Below are 10,387 nucleotides of genomic sequence, written 5' to 3'. Positions count from 1 at the left end.
TGACAAAAATAGTAATAAAAAAAGAATTGGAATATACAAAAAAAGTGATGCACAGTGCAGTTGCTCACCATTTGCTGACCGATGCCCAGTTAGTCCCCGAGCAGCGATCTGCCCCCAGGCCAACTCCCCCCAGTTTATATAGTGGGCATGATGTCACATGGTATGGAATGCCTCTTTCACCAGTTTGGGTCAGCTGTCCTGGCTGTGTCCCCTCCCAAATTCTTGTGCCCCTCCAGCCTTCTTGCTGGCTGGGTATGAGAAGCTGAAAAATCCTTGACTTAGTAGAAACACTACTTAGCAACAACTGAAACCATCAGTGTGTTATCAACATTATTCTCATACTGAACCCAAAACACAACACTGTACCAGCTACTAGAAAGAAAATTAACTCTATCCCAGCTGAAACCAGAACACTACCACGTGCAAACTAATGTCAGGGCTAGCTAGCCCAAAACACCCCAGCAGCAGGGCATGTTGGGTGTATTTTCAGGGAGTCCACCCCATGTGAGGGAGGGCACAGAGGAAAGGAGATGACATGTCTGATATGCTACCAAGTAACTGAGAAAACCTGGCACCCTAGGGCTGGCAGGATGTAAGGGGGAAACCTTCATCACAGATAAGAGGAAAAGAGGGATAGGGAAGGAACTCACAGCAGAAGCAGCAGCTTCTTAAACTGTTAGGCAATTCCTGCAACAGCTGCAGGATGAATTGACTATCTACTGCCAAGGAGATTTGTAAACTACCAAGAATGTGCCTAACAGCTAACATGGCCTGGGTTCCTATACGTGCTCTGCTGGCTACACTTTCTTTGCTCAGATGCTTTTCGCACACTGCCTGGTGTTGCCCAGGGCTGTCAGCTTGAGTTGTATAGGTGTTTGTTTCCAAGCAGCAAGGTCTGCATAACACTGTGCAGCCCCTTACAGAGATACCACCATAGGTCCTGGCAGCAGTGCAGTTTCATTAGTGCTGCTTCTCTCTGGAGTTAATTAGGGTAAGTGCTAGAACGAGTCATGGTTGCAGAGCTAGCTCCCTTACAGACAGCTTCCTCGTCTCTGTACTGCTCTGACTGAACAGGGTAGTGACAGCTAACATAGAAAGGAAAATGGCAAGTTGCACATGTTCCAGCTCACTTCTGACTTCAGAAAGGCTTGCAATTCCAATGCACCTCCTACACCAGCCACTCAGAGATGAGCTTCATCTTCCCTGATAAGAAGGTATATCTTCTTTGGCTCTGCCTTCTTTTTGTGCTATAGGAGGAATTAAAAAAGAAAGACACACTGGTCCTGCAGATTGTGAAGGGTTTATCATCTCTGCACAGACCATTTTGGAGAAGTCCAAGCTGTACAGCCTGCAGTGGGCTGAAGCAGTCTCTGAAGTGGACAAGCAGGTCATCTGCTGCATTCAGCCACCTCTGTAACACTGTTATTCCTCTGAACTCATCAACACAACTAAACCAAGGTGGGACCCCCAGGAAATCTCCCACACTGGTTTCTCAGTCACAACCAGCGTGGCTTTTCACTGCCAATTAATTTTCTTGACCAATAACTATAATCTATGCACAACCCAGTTGTATCCAGCTGTCAGAACTAGTAGACTTCTGTACCAGCTCTAGTATCTTCATCCCAGCAGCATGTCTTGTCTTCTCGCTTGGCAGCACTTTGATCTCCTCTGGAGATAGCTAGCATGTTGGTTTGCTTAGGAGGGAAACAGATGTTGTACTGATGAGAGGGTGCAAAGAAGATGGAGCCAGACTCTTCTCAGTGACGGGACAAGAGAAAATAGGTAAAAATTGAAACTCATGAAATTCTGACTGAGCAGTAAAAAAACCAAACCTTTTTTAAACTGTGAGGGTAGTTGATCACCCAGAGAGGTTGTGGGGTTCCATCCTTGGAGATACTAAAAACCTGGCTGGACACAGTTCTGGGCAACCTGCTGTAGCTGCCCCTGCCCAACTAGGGTTTGGACTAGATAATCTCCAGAGGCCCCTGCCAACCTCAACCATTCTGTTATTCTGTGCCAATTATTACGTAAGCCATTTATTCCAGCAGGAAGAAATGCAGAGGGTAGATATTCACCAGGCACAAATCACTGACCTCAGTGGAGTGATGGTACTTCTCACTAGTTGGCAGGCTGAGCAGGACTACAAGGGCAGGAATCTGAGTCTATTCAGTTGCAGAAAAAAACTAAAAATGTGCACACTACTGCAAAGCAATCCAAAATGTTTATATTGCCATTGAAATCCTTTTGTTCTTTGTATTATACAGTATAATGAAGCAAACTTAGGATATAATATCCTTATTGTATGTTAGGCTGTAAAAGAATGATAGAACTATTATGGGTCATGAAATCCCAGGATGTTTAGTGAATTTACAGTTTAGTATTTTAAAGAATGAAATCATCAGCCTTCCGTCACTTTAATTCTGCTGAAGGGCTGAGTTTTATCAGCCACAAAGAGGCTTCCTAGTGATTCCAGTCCAGGATGCAGAAAGTTTTTCCCCTTGTTCACCCTGATGCTTGAATCCCACCCTGCCCTCATCTTTCAGGAAGACATGGACAGCCTTTGGAGAGCTCACTAATCTGTGAGAAAAATGTTTGTTTTCATCATAAGAATAAATTCTGAAGAACCATTAACTGATGTCTTAAAATGTTCTTTTTATAGTGGACCTTCAACACGGAAGCTGGATATTCAGGATGAAAGCACAGCAGAATGTGTTTAAACATGAACATATTTCCTAGCTCTTCCAACCTTCACTGCCTATGGTCAAGAGGAGGGAGTTTTCTTTTCTGGAGCACTGTCACATTTGAGTGACACTGGCTCAGTATTATCACAGCCTTGCTGTTGGGCCCACAGTTTCTTTGGGATTTACATTCAAGGAGGAGATAATGCTCCTGCTCTGACCTGAGAATTCATGTCTGTCCTTGGGAGTCAACTGCCTATTACAAAATGTTCTCAGGAGGGTTTTTTTGACTGTTTTATTTATAAGAGCACAAAGAAAACAGGTTAATAATGCTCAAAAGCTGTGGTTCAAGTCCTGTGACTTTAAACTGACCCATCATGTTAGAAAGTAGCTGGCAGTTTAGACTCAGATCTTGCATAAATTAAGGAGGTGCTTTAGTTCGCTGGCTTCTATCCTCATGTCTTGGGCAAGTTCATAATCATTTGGGAGGTAATCCTGTTTGGTTGTACATAGTTACTCTCTGTCATTCCTAGCTGTTTAAATCATATAATAAAAAATAAACCTCCATCTGTAAAAAAAAAAAAAGGTCTTTCCCCCTCAGGCAGAACTGCCAGGTCTTTGCATGTGAGTTTCCAGCATGGCTTGAATAAGAGATGTTCATCATAGTCCCTACTTGATGTGTTAAAGAAGGAGTTCTCCTGGGGATGCAACCAAGGTGCTGTGGCCATAGGTTAGGCCATCATCTGCACAGCTGGAAGGAGCTGTGGTTGCACTAACAGTCAGATGAGAATGACTTACCTGCGTTGCAATACTCCATTTCTATCCTCTGCATGACAGTTTCCATCTTCCTCTGTCTATCTTTCAGCTCCTGTTGAAATGAGCTGCTTTTTTGTTTTGTAGCCCAGACAGCATCTGTTTTATCTGTGAGATGAAATCATGATAGTGAGATGACGTCCTTATTGCTGGGACAGATTGGTTGGTGTTAGGAATGAAACACCACTACAACATCACCTCCTCCCGCCCAAGTACTTAAAAGCTTCATCACCCGAGTGACACTAGCCAGTCAGAGGGGATGTGGGATGCTTTCATTATGGAGCACACTCTGGTGGGTTTAGGAAATTACTTCTGGTTTTAAGCCTAATGCCAGTGTAAGTGTTCCCTTCATAGTGTCTTCTTTTTCCTTGGAGTACGTTGCTCATAAGTGACTTTCAACAGCCTACAAAGAGCAGCTGATGGTGCCACTAACGGCCAGGGAGGTCCTTGTGCTATGGAGCAGGTTTTCTTCCTGTTGCTTTGTTGCAGCAGCAAAGACTGCTGCCATTCTCCGTCCAAACCCACAAGGCAGCCAGGGTATGGACAAAACTCATCTCAAGAAAGATATACGTCAGGTTTCTGCTTTGCTGAAATGACAGCAAGTGCGGCTAAGTTTGAAGGGAGCACTGACATGCTACATTAAGTATTAGGTATGACAGGCCCATGCCTAGACTCCAGGTTCCTGGAGTTCCTCATGTGATTATACTAGATTTCAACTCTTCTTAACAAAAAAGTAAAAAAGGCAAGAGGGAGACAGAACTGAAGTTGCTTGTAGCTTCCAGGACTTGGAAGAGAATCCCACATGACGTAGGATGCATTTCATCTGCATTACAGCTGCTGTCTTTTTCCTATTTAGAGGTCAAGAAAATACATTTTTGAATCCAGGAGCTGAGACAGTTGCCAAGGGAAACTCAATATTCTAGAGGGAAAATCATTATTACATTTGCAAAACTTGAAGTTTCTGTAACGACTAAATGTAAAACAAATGTGACATAAGGAGGAGGAAAAAGTGGGTGGGAAAATGAGGAGATGAAGTAGAAAGTCAAATCAGGGTTTAGCACGAAGTCCTGAAGTCAGCTATATCCCTTTACAGCACAGAATTTACAACATTAAGTTCCACAGAATACACTTGGGGAGCTCTGCACTGAAGGACTCCCAGGGCACAGACTGCACGTTGGTCTAGTTTTGTGCAACACAGATGTGCTTGGCTCCACTGTTACTAACAGTAAGTAATAATGAGAAGCCATGATAAAATAATATTGGGTGTCACAGACTGAAACAAGGGGCTATTTCAGGTCAAAGTTCTCAAACTATGCTGAGTTTCTAAATATACCAAGTACATTTACACACTGTTTTGGAGGCAGACGTGAGCTCATGCTGCTCATGTTCCAGATTATGAGCCTGCCCCAACACACAAATTAAGCAGCTACATTCAAAGGTACTGAGCTCACTCCAATATTCCTCATATGCAATTCTTGTTCTGCAAACCATCTCGGGAAATGCTGTCACTGCTATTTATAGAATTATCGTTAGTTTTTCGATTTCCAAACAGAAGAAAATTGATGTTTTACCTACAGCTGGAAGGATTAAGCCTTACACGATGAGAAACAGGTAGTGTTTCTTGTGCAGCCAGCCATACATACAATCCACCCACATACCTAGTGCACAGGCACTGAGCTGCTCTGGACAGGTATTTGAGAGACAAGAAATGGAAAGTATATATAAAGTTGCCACAAGGCAGACTCTAATTTGCTGCTGGTTTAGGGTATGTGCCAATAACAATGCTGTCCAGAGCAAGCACGCAGCAAGGGAAGAATGATGCCTTGCAGAGTGGCCACCCGCAGGTTGTAGCAGCTCCAGAGGAGTAAGCCTGCCCCTTCTGGCTTTCTGCAGCAGCCCTTGCCTGAGCCTGGGCCTCAGAGCACAGTGCTGTCCTGAATTGTGACTCTCTACTTTTCCCAGTAGCCTGTGTGCTCTCATATTAGGTTTAAGAGTCAGCAGTCCAGGTGAGACTGCAGGATGAAAGCATGAACAGAGATGTGGTGTCCTCTGCTCTACTGTGACTCAGATCCCAGATCTGGGAGCTGGGGCAGTCTTCACCCAAAGGCAATATGCTGCATGCCCTACAGTATTTTCCATCCTGTCACATATCCCTCAATTGATTTTCACTGACCACAAATGCTCTGCTTTGGGGTTGTGATTAGCTGCAAATTGATCGGGTTTGAACATCAGCAGGGAGGCTCGTTAGATGGTGCAGTACCACTCTCACCACCACCCCCGCCCCAGGACTGCTCTAACTCACTAGTGGTCGCACATGTGTTTTGCAATTTGCCTTTTTTAGCCTGTCTTGAACTGGTTTTCATAACCTGTCCCCATAGTCTCAGCTCTCTGACAGAGACCTGTTTCTGAAGAGAGCCGATAGAAGCTTTTCAGGAAGGGCTGATGTGAACATTAATGCCGGCGAGTGAGCGGGGGTGGTGCAACCTAGATCATAAGATCTGCTGCTGTGTCCTTGCATGCTCTTCCTTCTGACATGTGCTGGGTGAAGAGGCTGAGATTTTAATTTTTTTTTTTTCCATTTTACTATATAATCTAACAAAAGCTTCTGTCTTTGTTGAAATTGACATGTTTTAGAAATATGTGTCAATTCTGACAACATTTCACATATGCATAATAGAAGCAAAGTGCCTTAGTGTCAAAACACACTGTTGTGAGGTTTTCAGAGTAGTTTGGGGGGTTCATTTCAGAAGGTCGTTTCAAAATGACATGCATTTTTTCAACATCAAAATAATTTGAAAAATTTGACAGTCTGAACTTTGTTACAGTAGATTTTTTAAAGACTTTTTTCTTTCCTTTTTATGGAATGCATAAAAATGTGAAAATTTTAATTTCTGCCAGTTCTAAGGAAATGGAAAATCAGCCTCCCCCACGCCCTTTCCCCTGATGTGGAGGTAACTGCATCAAAAAACATTTCTTGTTTAAAACTTGTTAGCTATCCTCTACTAATAAAGATGTTTTCCTCCCTATGTCTTACACCACAGACTATACCATTTATATAAACAAATTAATCTCTGAAGCTTCCAAGATACAAAGAAATATTTGACAGCTGGGAACCAAAGAGATTAAGGAAGAGATTTTGCTGCCTAAAACCAGGTAAGTGTATGATGTTGTTTATAAGAATGTCAAGGTCAAAAAGATTGCATCTTCAAGGATCAAAATACCTCTGAAATCTACCTGTGACTTGCACAAAAATCTATAGTAAGGCTCAAAGCTGGAACCAGATCTTTCTAAGTGCACAGTTTTAACTAAGCAAGCATTAATCTTCCTTTGCTCGTATGCATCAATAACCTTCAGGCCACAGATGAAAATATGAAGACACTTCCATCTAATCAGAGGCACTAAGGGAAATCATACCAACTCCAGTCTAATGGGGAGCAATCTGCTTTACAGAAATGCCACAGTCACTGGCTTCCCTGGTTCATTATTGCAATGACAGCAGGTGGTTTGAGAGGTCCCTTTCATTGCTAGAAGGGGTCAGCTGCGAAGCTTACAGTGAGGATCAAGGGGCCTCATTCACCTCTTGTTTTCACTGGTATTCAGGGAGAAGTTGGAGCTCTGCGCCTGCAGAGAGCTAGATCATTGTGGGATGTGAGCAGGCCCGGTGCTCCACATGCACGCATCTTGCTCTTTTCTAACCGTAGTAGTTCGTCCTGTTCTCTACTCCCAACCTAACTGCATACGTATTGATTTGGCTTCAAAACAAGGTATTAAAAAAAGTCCTCAGAGGTGAAATAGTGTCTCCTCATTGCAGCTGCATAAAATATTCCACCCATATAATTGCACAGGTGGGTGAATTTTAAGCATGCCAACCAGCAGGTCAGTAAGGAGACCAAAGAACAAAACACAGGATGTCGGGTTTCTCTTTCCCAAGGCTTCATATACACAGTTACTTGGCACAAATTGTCAAAGGCATTTGATGGCACAGATAAATATTTGCAATATAAAATCTCAGCTTGAACCCTTAACTGGCTTTATCACCAAAGCTGAGACAATTCAGTGTTTAGTAAAATCTACTAAGCCCAGTTAGCTTTTTGAGGCTGTATTCTCTGGATGGTCCACATTAGGTCATGTTAACCTGACAGCTCTGAAGCATGGAAACATTAATTTGTCCCAGGAACAGACACATTGATACAACCTATGCCCATCCTGCCCCTGCCTCTGAGCATCAACCTATTTGCACAAGGCCAACTATGTGTTAAGTGAGAGCTGTTGGCCAGAGCTAAGTCCTGACCAGCTGTGTGCAGATGCACAAGACAAAGTCTAGTGGGGCATAACATTGTTATGGAAAGGGCATTAAAAGGTTTCTAGAGAAGGAGACTGTAAAACAATAAAAAAAAAAATCCCATAAAGTTTCGGTATTTTTGATACAACAGCAAATTTAAAAAACGATTGACCGGCTGTAAGTGCAAAGAAGTTAATGTATGGTTTAAAGTATGAGATACAGGATAGGTAATACTGCCCCATAAACACTTCGTTTGGGCACAGAGAGACTATTAAATTTCATGATTCTTCATACCACAAGACAGAAAAGTAATCATTCAAGTCATGTATGATGAAATCTAATGTTATGGTATAATTTCTTTCCATCGATCGGGTCCTAGGCTATCTAGGATGATTTATAGGAATAACTAGGGACAGGAACTTACTGCAGTATTGCAAGGGCCAGTTAAGTTTATGTGCTGTGCTGATGTTCAGAGTTAATAGATTTTAAATTATAGTCTATGTAGTACTCCTATTGATGCAAGCTTACCTTGAGGATCTGAACAGAAGAGGTAGGGGGTGAAGCAGCAGCTAGTACAACTGTCAGTCACCTCACCAGTTGCATTTGGATCACTTGGGTATGACTAGTTGTCAGCAGGAAAACAGAACAATCAAAACTTCTAATCATAGCAAAAAAGGACCACAACTCAAGGGTGTAAATCACTGTGTAGTTAAAAATCAATGGAGTTACACTGATCTATGCTAGTGAGGGTCTGGATCAGAAATTTGAAGGCAAAGAGGTTAATATTCCTTTCCTTTAATACAGAGATAAAATATGGAACCAGTGCTCTGTGTCTAGAGCAGTTGAGCAGTCTTCAGAGAAATCAAGTTCCTGCAAGCAGACCTGAAAGATGGCATAGAAATTACAACCACTACCACCATCATTCACACTGTTATCACACTCTGTGCCACAATGGAGACAGTTCTAGAGTCAAACAGGGTCTTGCTTCTGCTTTCTGCTTTTGGTTCAGTAATGTTAAGATGTGGAGAGCCATAAGCATCTATAGAGAGACAGAGGCTTCTGTAGGGAAGCTGGAGAGAAGGGAATGACTCCTGGTTCCATTCTTGAGTATCAACAGGCTGGAGTTAACCTAAAAATGATACAGTCAGAACAGTGCAGCCTGCAATGGTACATTTGCATTTCCATGGGAATCTTCTCTCCCCAAAACAAACGCAGAACCCAGGGGATGACACCAGGGCCAATAGACTTTACAACAAGACAGCATTATGGCTGGTGCTCACTTCTGGTATATCACCTGCAATTACAGGAGCTCAAGATCACTCTGTGATTCATTGTGCAGAAGTTTTCAACGTGGTGCAACCAAAATTAAATAGCAGTTCATATTTTTTACCTGCAATTTTGTTGGGTTTTAACCATGCTGAATGCATAGTTCCTTCCATGCAGTAGAAGCAAGAAGCTGCTTGTTTGTTTGAGGATTAGGTGTGGAGTTCTTTTTTTCCAAATGTTTTGTTGAATTTTGAAAAGAAACAAGCAATAAAATCACAGCAAAAGGGAATTGTAGCAAATGAATGCTTGTGCTCTGAATAGAAAGAAACAAGGCTTCACTTCGTGCACCAGAGCCAAGAGCTATGCTTTTTAAGAAGTTCCAGTGACTCTGCCTGCCATAATGCTTGGATTCCTGTGTTAGAGGATTTTTTTTCTTCCTAACTTAGGCATTGAACTGAGTTTGCTCTAGACTCACAAGAAAGAGATTTTCTCTGGAGGTGTTTTTGTCTTTCTCTTCACTGACAAGAGAGGGAAATTCAAGTAACCACATTCCTAATGAAGGCACTTGGGTCACAGCTCTGGCATCTGTACCTTACTTGATCCAGATTGGTCATGGGTTTGTATTGCTGTCAAATTATGAGATCAGTCTAGAGCTTAGGCTAACTGTATTGCTTTTATATCTGTCAGGACCAACAGACACAAACATAGTACAAGTCATTAATAAGAATATCAATGTAGAAATGCCAAAGGTGTCACAAGATGTGCCTTAAACTGCAGTAAATGATGGCACAAGAAGCAGAGCACAGGTGAGAGGGGCTATTTGGAGCTAGCTGACTTCTGCACCTTGTGCATTCACCCATGTGTGAACACAAATTTTGTATGTCCCTGGGCTTCAGGATATGCTCCAAGATATGTCAGGCAACTTGGAAACAACAGCTGTGGTGTTCAGGCACTGCAAGACTAAGCTGAAATCTGGCAAGTATTCCTGTTCCCTTCAGGTCCTTTTTGATGGCATCTAGGGAGGGTCTGCTGCTGCTGGACTCCCCCTTTCCCCTCAACACAAGCCTGTGACACATTGCAACAGGTCTCAGGTATACACTTGAGCACGGAGGAAGAGTCTATCTGGGAAAGCATTGGGCTATTGCTGAGGAAGTTGTGGTTTGATCCATAGATCTGCTGCAGACTCCTTTTAAGACCTATTACTTAAAAATCTCTGTGCCTCTATCATTTCATTTATAAAGTGAGAATCATGCTCTTTCCTTTGTCTGTCCTGTGTGTTGAGAGTGCAGGAACTAGCTAGCTTCACGCATACACACAGCCTGTGGTATAAAAGGCCCTCATTTCTCTT

At 42.7% G+C, this 10,387-nt stretch overlaps 1 long non-coding RNA gene across 1 annotated transcript in view; it reads left to right on the top strand.

Moving 5' to 3' along the window:
* The first annotated feature begins 318 nt into the window (after positions 1-318).
* LOC115344680 overlaps positions 319-10,387 on the top strand; it is an 89,500-nt gene continuing 79,431 nt past the window's right edge. Inside the window, exons 1-2 of the long non-coding RNA XR_003924593.1 lie at positions 319-1,458; positions 6,533-6,644. This is a non-coding gene — a long non-coding RNA (uncharacterized LOC115344680). The remainder of the gene's footprint in view (positions 1,459-6,532; positions 6,645-10,387) is intronic.

The sequence above is a fragment of the Aquila chrysaetos genome, chromosome 8, assembly GCF_900496995.4.
Source record: "Aquila chrysaetos chrysaetos chromosome 8, bAquChr1.4, whole genome shotgun sequence".
NCBI lineage: Eukaryota > Metazoa > Chordata > Aves > Accipitriformes > Accipitridae > Aquila > Aquila chrysaetos.
This window is presented reverse-complemented; position numbering and strand designations above follow the sequence as displayed.